General features: G+C 40.0%; 1 long non-coding RNA gene across 2 annotated transcripts; it reads right to left on the reverse strand.

Annotated features, from left to right (window-relative positions):
* Positions 1 to 3,310: 3,310 nt before the first annotated feature.
* Positions 3,311 to 9,210, reverse strand: LOC138964432 (uncharacterized). Of its 2 annotated transcripts, none has more exons than XR_011455100.1 (3): positions 9,022 to 9,210; positions 7,600 to 7,772; positions 3,311 to 6,989 (listed from the first exon to the last, which is right to left on the reverse strand). It is a non-coding gene; the product is annotated as an uncharacterized lncRNA (long non-coding RNA). The 2 variants fall into 2 exon arrangements; XR_011455101.1 differs by lacking the exon at positions 9,022 to 9,210 and adding an exon at positions 8,473 to 9,007.
* Positions 9,211 to 9,731: the final 521 nt, after the last annotated feature.

The following is a 9,731-nucleotide window of genomic DNA, read 5'->3' on the forward strand; positions in this document are numbered from 1 at the left end:
TTTCTCGTACCAGCCAATATGGGACTCCCCCTAACCCGTGGGGGGTTATGTCGTTAAATCTTAAAATTGTAAAAATCACAGGCAGTATAAACAAACTCATGTAAATAAATATTAACAACATTCAAAGAAAACAGATATGAAGAAGAATTAAATATTATCACAAAGATTACAAAAAAGCTGACATTGCAAAGCCGTACATTTAAAATATTTCATCATTTTTAATTTTACAAAGTCAAAAGCGACATTATCAAATGGCCTTGGGCTTCTTATTCCGTCATATATGTTCCATGCACATCATCGCAATATGAGCTGCGCTTCTTTGCCTCTGTATTTCTCGTATGCAAATACTTTTTGCATTGCACCCAAGAAAAGTTTACAAGCATACAAGACTGAAGAGATTGTTGTCTGTTTTTTGCAGAGGTTGTATGGATCGAGTCAGACAAACTGTTGACCTGTGTAAGTTTGCGCATGAAACCATCAATTAATATTACTTGAAAAAAGTTGAAATATGAAGCCCAGACTTTCATTTGTTCCTCGCAGAAAACGTGTGTCTGTCCCTGTGTATAAAGGTTACATCCACGTTGACAGCTCTAACATGGCATGAAATCCATGTCTCAGCAGTGTGTAGGAATATGTGCCTCAATTCATTACTTTCATACTCTTATTCACCGTCTCCGCATGGGCACATACACACATAATGGATATAAGCCATTGGTTGGGTTGTTAGTAATAGTATACTTATACAGCAGTGGTACAGTGGAACACCCCCCCCCCCCCCCTTTTAAGACCACCAAAAATCAGAAAAAAATCAGGTCTAAAAAAACGGAGGAAGTCTTAAAATGGGAGTAAACTTACAGGGATTATGAACAGAAAGTCTAAGGAAGTATAATCTTAAAATGGGAGTAAACTTACAGGGATTATGAACAGAAAGTCTAAGGAAGTATGGTCTTAAAATGGGAGTAAACTTACAGGGATTATGAACAAAGTCTAAGGAAGTATGGTCTTAAAAGGGAGTAAACTTACAGGGATTATGAACAGAAAGTCTAAGGAAGTATGGTCTTAAAAAGGGAGTAAACTTACAGGGATTATGAACAGAAAGTCTAAGGAAGTATGGTCTTAAAAGGGAGTAAACTTTCTTTCTTTTCTCTTTATTTGGTGTTTAACGTCGTTTTCAACCACGAAGGTTATATCGCGACGGGGAAAGGGGGGAGGAAAGGGGGGAGATGGGATAGAGCCACTTGTCAATTGTTTCTTGTTCACAAAAGCACTAATCAAAAATTTGCTCCAGGGGCTTGCAACGTACTGTAGTACAATGTATTACCTTACTGGGAGAATGCAAGTTTCCAGTACAAAGGACTTAACATTTCTTACATGCTGCTTGACTAAAATCTGTACAAAAATTGACTATATTCTATACAAGAAACACTTAACAAGGGTAAAAGGAGAAACAGAATCCGTTAGTCGCCTCTTACGACATGCTGGGGAGCATCGGGAGTAAACTTACAGGGATCATGAACAGAAAGTCTGAGGAAGTATGGTCTTAAAATGGAGGGAGTCTTATAATTAGGGTGACATAAAAGATCGAGGGGTTTCATTGTACCTGCGATGAAAGGCCGCCCTTGGGACCAGCCAAACATGTCCCTCCATTGCAAGAGGCCTAGCTCTCATTACAGCTATAATTTGTTCCAGAAAAGAAACAAAGGGACAACAGAAGATGTCTTTTCTTGGGAGATATCCTCTGATCAGAGGGGCCTCAAATCACAGGTACCACTGTAATGGATACAAACTCTCAGTTGGGATGTAACCTTTATACACAGAACACAAAACAATGCAAACCTCCAATCCTGATCCTCTTATGGATAAAGACAAGGTTTACAAAAGTCTAGATGTAATCCCCTTTACAACACCTAAAACAATACATGGCCTGCTGTGCATATTGCTGACACCTATAACAAAAAGCTAAAAAGTTAAGGTAACCATTACAAGCAAAAGCACTGACATTATTGCACACAAAAAATCAGACAAATACCAGGGACTACCACGGAAGAGAAGGGTAAAAGTTCTATCGGTAACAAAATATTGCACTGTTATCCCTAACTTGAAACAAAGAACCCTTAACACTGACAGATTTTTTCTTAAAAATGAGATCATCAAAATGTTTTTCAAGAATGTACTGCAGAATTGAGGAAGGAACGACTTATTGAAAATTGTACAAATATACACAATTTTATACCAAAACAAGTCGCGTAAGGCAAAATTACTACATTTAGTCAAGCTGTGGAACTCACAGAATGAAACTGAACGCACTGCATTTTTTCACAATGACCATAGTCCGCCGCTCGTGCAAAAGGCAGTGAAATTAATGAGCCTGTTTAGCGCGGTAGTGGTTGCGCTGTGCTGCATAGCACGCTTTTCTGTACCTCTCTTCGTTTTAACTTTCTGAGCGTGTTTTTAATCCAAACATATCGTATCTATATGTTTTTGGAATCAGGAACCGATAAGGAATAAGATAAAATTGTTTTTAAATCGATTTCGGAAATGTAATTTTAATCATAATTTTTATATTTTTAATTTTCAGAGCTTGTTTTTAATCCAAATATAACATATTTATATGTTTTTGGAATCAGAAAATGATGAAGAATAAGATGAACGTAATTTTGGATCATTTTTTAAAAAATTAATTATAATTACAATTTTCAAATTTTCAAATTTTTAAGCCTCCAAGCTGAAATGCAATACCAAAGTCCGGCCTTCGTCGAAGATTACTTGGCCAAAATTTCAATCAATTTTATTGAAAAATGAGGGTGTGACAGTGCCGCCTCAACTTTTACAAAAAGCCGGATATGACGTCATCAAAGACATTTATCCAAAAAATGAAAAAAACGTCTGGGGATATCATACCCAGGAACTCTCATGTAAAATTTCATAAAGATCGGTCCAGTAGTTTACTCTGAATCGCTCTACACACACACACACACACACACACACACACACACCACGACCCTCGTCTCGATTCCCCCTCTATGTTAAAACATTTAGTCAAAACTTGACTAAATGTAAAAAATGTGTTTTGTAAATATACATCAATATGTTGACAACCCAAAAGGGGTAATCATGAAAGCTCAAACATTTGTTGGAAAACCTGGCAAAGATGTAATCATCAACAAGCACACACACACACACACACACACACACACACACACACACACATTGTGTTGTCTTAAATTTCACAGCAAATATCGACTTATTTGTGCTCTCGCCTCATTTAAGTAAAAACACAAAAATATAAGAAAAAAATCTTAAGAATGTCTTGTCCTCTAGCTTCAATTTCTTCAGCTGAAAGAAAACAAAATCTAGCGAATAAAGGAACAAAAAGAAAGCTGTAACAAATTTAGTTTTATGAATACCCCCCTATGCTGAAAACAAGATTAACGTACAATACAAATACGTGTATACTAAGATCTAATGAACCAAACTTTCAGAACATTAAAACAAACACATCAGTGGCAAAAAAAGGAAGAAAGAAAAAAATCATTTACAAACATTTAATAATGGTTAGCAGATTGAGATCAAACAGAGAATGAGTATAAACAGTACACAGAGAAAATGATAGAATAACACAAGTGAAACGGAAAGTTCAGAAAACTGCTTTGACCTTCTCTTCTTCGAGATACCTGTACAGCAAAGGTAAGGTGGTTTAGTTTATCTGCATGTAACTTCACAAGCCTTAGACAAAATTGTCTTTCAAGTCTGAGATAAAAAAATAAAAAAAATCTCTGGTAAAAATACATCTGCATGAGACATGACACATGTAGCTACCTCTTACAAACATGGCCCACATGGGATGAATATGCGAAGTCTTTTTTTTGGTGAAAATATAATATTTAGATTCTGAAAAATATTAAGTAATCACGGCGCCTGAAACCCTTTTTAGCACTGAAGTCAGCACACAAGCAGCAGCACAGACAGACAAATAAGACGAGCATGTCAACAAATAAGTTTGATAACATGAGTTGGAAGTCCATCAATCTACTGAACAGTCAAAACTCAGACAGTGTAGTCAATAACAGGTGACGATTAAGAAGCCCTACTTTATAGATTCCTCAGATCGGTAAGGCCTGGCGCTCACCCATGTAATTTCAGCAGGACAGACGACACCAGCCCGTTACACGTTGCGTGAAAGGAAAACAGGCCAAGTACTCGTCACAATCCCTATCGCAGCATCAATAATATGCAGTGCGTCGTCTGTGCCGCTGAAACTGCGCAGGTATATTTTGCCCCTAACTGATCAAATTGTTAACAGCCCAAGAAAGAGAAGATCGCAAAGGGAGGTAACTGGGGTGTGTGTAGCTTCCATATTCAGGGTGAGAGGATTTATGTGTTTATAAACCCTCTCTCTCCACTCCTTCTCTATTCTTAATGCTTATCACATGGACAACCATGCACATATATATATGCTGTCTTTAAAAAAAGTTTCCTACACAGGTGCAATTAAAGCTAGTGACAATTTCTCCTTCTACACAAAAAATACTGATAAGAGCTCGGATCCAATGCTCAATGGAAACAGTGTTGAGGCTGATCCGTTTGAGCAGACATTGATCATACATTAATACTTTCAATAATTAATATTAGAAAAAAAATTAAAAAAATAAAAATCAGTCTCAGAACTCAGAACCTAGCCTCCAGAATATCCGCTTTTGCCCAGTGGGAATTTTGGTAGCATGGCATCACCTGCTCTCCCTTCCCAAACCGCATTACTTCCAGTGACACTTGAATAATTTTAGAAAATGTTACACAGCCATAGGGTGACAAGGATGATGCAAGGCAGTCATATAGGGTTGAATACGGCCACTTCTACGAATACAAGGCATACAATACAATACAATACAATACAATACAATAACTTTATTAATCTCTAAAAGAGAAATTACATTGCTGAGCGTTTGTGTCCGTAATAATAACATACATAAAACATTCAAAATATACATTTGTTCTTTGTCCTGAACAGAGCTTCACATCTCCGCAATGGATAACCCTACAACGAGTGATGCCAAGCGACTCCCATGGTATGCAGAAAGGGCGACAAACAGTAGCTTTCGTGATACAGTGCAACTGCCTTTTTTAAGACCACATCATTCAAGACCTCCCCCCATTTAAGACCTTGCCTTTTCATGATTTGCATACATAACATAAGTCTTGAAAGGGTGGGGGGGGGGGGGAGGGAGGAGGAGGAGTAGTCATTGTAACATTAAGATTGGGAACCATTGAAAAACGCTGGAAAAAACAAGTTTAGGGAGAGGAAAGAGTTTGTAAGATGCAGATTAGCAAAAAGAGACACGGTTACTTCAACTGACACTGGAAATCTTTGCCAAAATAGTCGGCACCAAAGAAAGCGTTAATTGTTGTGCACATGTATGTTTATTCATGCAGGAGATACCAAGCAGTATCCATTACTGGGGTTGTCCATTAAGGGCAGAAGGGCTCAAGTTCAACCCCTCAGCTCAAGCGACTGTCAACATGAATTCAAGACCAGTAAACTGGACTTGACACTGCAGTGCTGAAAGGCCACGAAATGGGGCACTGGCCTTTGGCTAGTACATGTATTTCTCATAATTTACTAGCCAGAGAGCAAATTTTAGTGTTTTTACTTGCCAAACCAACCATTTGTTTCAGCAACTTTACTCGCATTTGGTGAGTAGATTAACATTTCTACTCGCCATTTACATACATTTCTACTCGCCATGGCGAGTAAACTTGCCACTTTCAGGCCTGCCATGAGGAATATTAGGGTCATAATTGGGGGTGGGGTGCGGGCAGGGACTACTCTTAAAAGCCATGACCGGAGTGATTGAGGTTCCTTTTGTTGCCATTATAGTGCAATGGGTGGGATATACAGGACAGACATTAATCTGCCTTTGGAGGTTGTAAAACCAAAACTTTAGTTAATTCCAAAAGTCATCAAGCCACTTGGTCCATAAACTTGAGTAAAACTGTGTCAAGTGTGCGAGCTTCACATTTCATTTTGTAATGCCTAAATTCAGTTATATCCCTTACTCCTTTAGCATCAAGCCATGGGTTCGTCTTGAGTTCATGCTGAAGAAGCAGTTATACATGGTAGTAAAAGCTGGGCTAGCACAAAGGACACTTCAGAAAGCAAACACAGAATCAAAATGCCATTACGGTTAAGTAATACAGACAACATTGATTTAAATTTGGCAGCAACATTTGAGCAAAGGAGACAAGAATATAGACACAGAAATGAGAAAATGAATTAACTGCATCAATGAGATGAAATTTGCAATGCATCTTACCAATGAAACGCTTTGCATGTATTATGTAGTAACTAATGAAAAGTGAGCAATGCACACATCATACCAATAAAATCAAGTAAACGATGCCTTCATCATGTACCAATGAGATGAAATGTGCCATTCATGAACGATTTATTTACCAATGAAAAGTGTGCCATGCACGCATCATATACCAATGAAATGAAATAAGCTAAATTACACCAATGAAATGAACTTTGCCACGCACGGTTCAAGTCTTATCAGGAAAAATATCAGTGTAGGCGGGTGGAGCGTAATCCATGTGTTCGTCCACAGCATCGTACGGAGGCGGTTCCTCATCACTATCAATCCCGGGAACGTACTCCTGCTCGTCTCCAAAAGGGGACCTCACTCTTTCCACGTATTCAGGGAGGATCACTCTCTCCACATAATCAGGAAAAACAACTGTGTTAACAGGGGAAGTAATTCTGCTACCAGCTTCCCTGCTCTCAATGCTTGCACCTCTCTGCATGTTCCTGTTGGAGTTAGTTGATCTTAGTGGCGCGTGTGCAGCGCTGAAATTTTCCCCTGGCACGCGACTTGGCATGAAGAGAGGCCGCAGAGGGTGGGACTCTTGCACTGGCGTTACACCATGGTGAAGGGAAGAGTTGTCAACATTTTGAAAATTCCCTCGATGACGTGCAGAGTGACGTGTAGAATCTGCACAAAAAAGGATGAGACGAAGTTCTAGATGGGTTTAAATTGACACACACCCTGACTTACACATGGAGAGTGAGCGAAAGAGAGAGAGAGAGAGAGAGAGAGAGAGAGAGAGAGAGAGAGAGAGAGAGAGAGAGAGATGAGAGAGAGAGAGAGCGAAAGAGAGAAGAGAGAGAGAGAGAGAGAGAGAGAGAGAGAGAGAGAGAGAGAGAGAGAGAGAGACGGATAGACATACGCACAATTTTAACAACAACCAAAAAACTAGCTACCCCTAAAAATTCTAGGCAAACTTATCCATGCCGTCTTCATGAATGTCTCGATGATCAAAGGTTATACAAAATGTGCATGGACCTAGTCTATTGTTGTACAAGCAGCATTTTATTATATCAGTAAATAATTGTTACTTCGACGTAAAATATATACAAAGCTGCACTAATAGTAATTGTTACACACATTAGCATATCATACATCACCAATACTAGTCAGCTAGGCATCAATTAGCAGTATCACTTGCGACTTGAGCGAATCAGTTATTTGCTTGCCTTATCTTATTCCAAAGCAACTTAATACCCCAAAACAGCCTTCCATGCATCCTATCTCAAAGTCTTACCTCCTCGATAAATGACAGTGTTCTTTCGAGCTGTCTGTGCAGCGCGTCGCACAATCTGACAGAGGCACACAAAGATGCACCAAAAGCCGCCCACAGCACCTGATATCAGGAGAACCGCCTCCACGGTAGGTGGTTTTATCCATGATGGCATTTCACACACACTGCAGGATTACCTGTGAAAAAGAAATGTTAAATAAATTAAAAAAGAACACCAGTTATGCTTTATTTTAAAATTGTCCTTTACCCTTATCCTAGGACTACAGAGTTGTTCCCAAATTAACGCAGACGACAATGGATCAGTTGGACCTGAGAACAATGTACACTGTCATTAAGGACAAAATACATCTGCACGGTTGCCACTACACTACATGCTCATGATGCTGCGATAGGGATTATGACGAGTACTTGGCCTGTTTTCTTTTCACGCAACTTGTAGCGGGCTGGGAAAAAAAAAGAATTACCGCTATAATTTGCAGTGCGTGTGCTGTCCTGCTGAAGTTACAACTTACATAGGTGAGCGCCGGGCCTTATAATTAAGTTGAGTCCATGAAACCAGGGCCGGACCAAGTTCGTTTGAGGGGGGGGGGGGGGGGGGGGTTCCAACTGAAGGCAGGGGTCCAAAGTCCACATTTTTTTTTCTCTGAGAGGTACATTGGATGGCCAGGGGGGGGGGGGGGTCCGGAACCCCAGGAACCCCCCCCCCCCCCCCCCAGATCCGGCCCTGGAAACACATACTTTTGATCATTACAATTATTTATCATATGTATAGTAGCTACCTGCAATGCGAGGCCCCTCCAATGAGAGTGGGCACCTCTTATGAAAGGACACCTTCTGTTGTACCTTTGTCTATTAATTATCACTACCAAACTCTACCTGTCACCACAGGCCACCTGCAATCATGCATGGACACTTTGGGCTGGTATACATGTGTGTCCTTTTATCGCAGTGCACCACTGTAGCATGAAACGGATCACAACGGTCAGCCGACCCTCATCTAGAGAAGGATATTATGAATGACATAAGTCAATAACGCACGTACAACACGCTCATTTGCAGACCTCAAAAACGGGGTCACGTCATTGTTCGACAGCTGCAGGGTGACACAGTCATCAGCTGATAACAGCCTGTACCTTCCTTTTCCCCCTCCCTCTCTTTCACATCCTCCAGAGCTTATTCTTTTCCTCTTACGTCCTCCATACAACATCGAAACAACACCAGGTTCCTTGTTTCAAAACATGCAGTCGATTAAAATTGTTTTTCCTTTTGACTGAGAAAATAATTTTCACTTGCCTCAAGTGACATATTTTCACATCATTCCTTAGCTGTGGAACGACAATATTGAGGTAGAAAAACAACAACACTGGGTCTCCAAACGCACGCCAAATGAGCTGGTAACTCGAAAGCGGGTTTAAATGCGCCTACCAATTCATGTCGCTGAGGCTTTTCTTCGTGACGCCATCAATGCCATCCACAGCTTGCGTGCAATTTTCCTCTCCGGTTTGAGAGAAATATCAGACAGGAAGACAACAAGGGAGATAAGTGGGATTGAGTAATCTCAGTACTGGATTGTTTCCCTTTGTTAATGAACCTCTTGGCCATATGTGAAATAATGTCCCCATGAATAATGGTCCGGCTGATGTGAACGAACGATAAAGTTTCTGCTTATTTGTGCTTATTGTTTATCTTTTACACTTATAGTTTTTTTGAGTGATAAGGCCTTACATCGTGTGTGCTATTGCATGAGACAGTGTGGAACTCAGGCATCAAGACTGGCTGGCTTCAGTGAGTTTGCATTACACTGCTGTACCGCAGAATGTCCTGGCAAATTTGACATTCAAGAAGCACACACACACACACACACACACACACACACACATACACACACACTCTCTCTCACAAGTTGTATGTAACAACACACACACAAAAACAGTTCCATAACAACGGCATATACCTCGTAGCATCCATCAAGCTTTTTCTACACTTTGGTTCACTTTTTACGTAGCAAAACTACACTCCTACCTCCAAATAATTTGTTCTCGAGTAAAACTGGAAGAGAAGAACTTGTAAACTCTTATTTCGAATAAAATCGCTCCAGATCGAAACACCAATCAAAAATGAAGGCGGTCCGACGT

The sequence above is a fragment of the Littorina saxatilis genome, linkage group LG4 (genome assembly GCF_037325665.1).
Source record: "Littorina saxatilis isolate snail1 linkage group LG4, US_GU_Lsax_2.0, whole genome shotgun sequence".
Lineage (NCBI taxonomy): Eukaryota > Metazoa > Mollusca > Gastropoda > Littorinimorpha > Littorinidae > Littorina > Littorina saxatilis.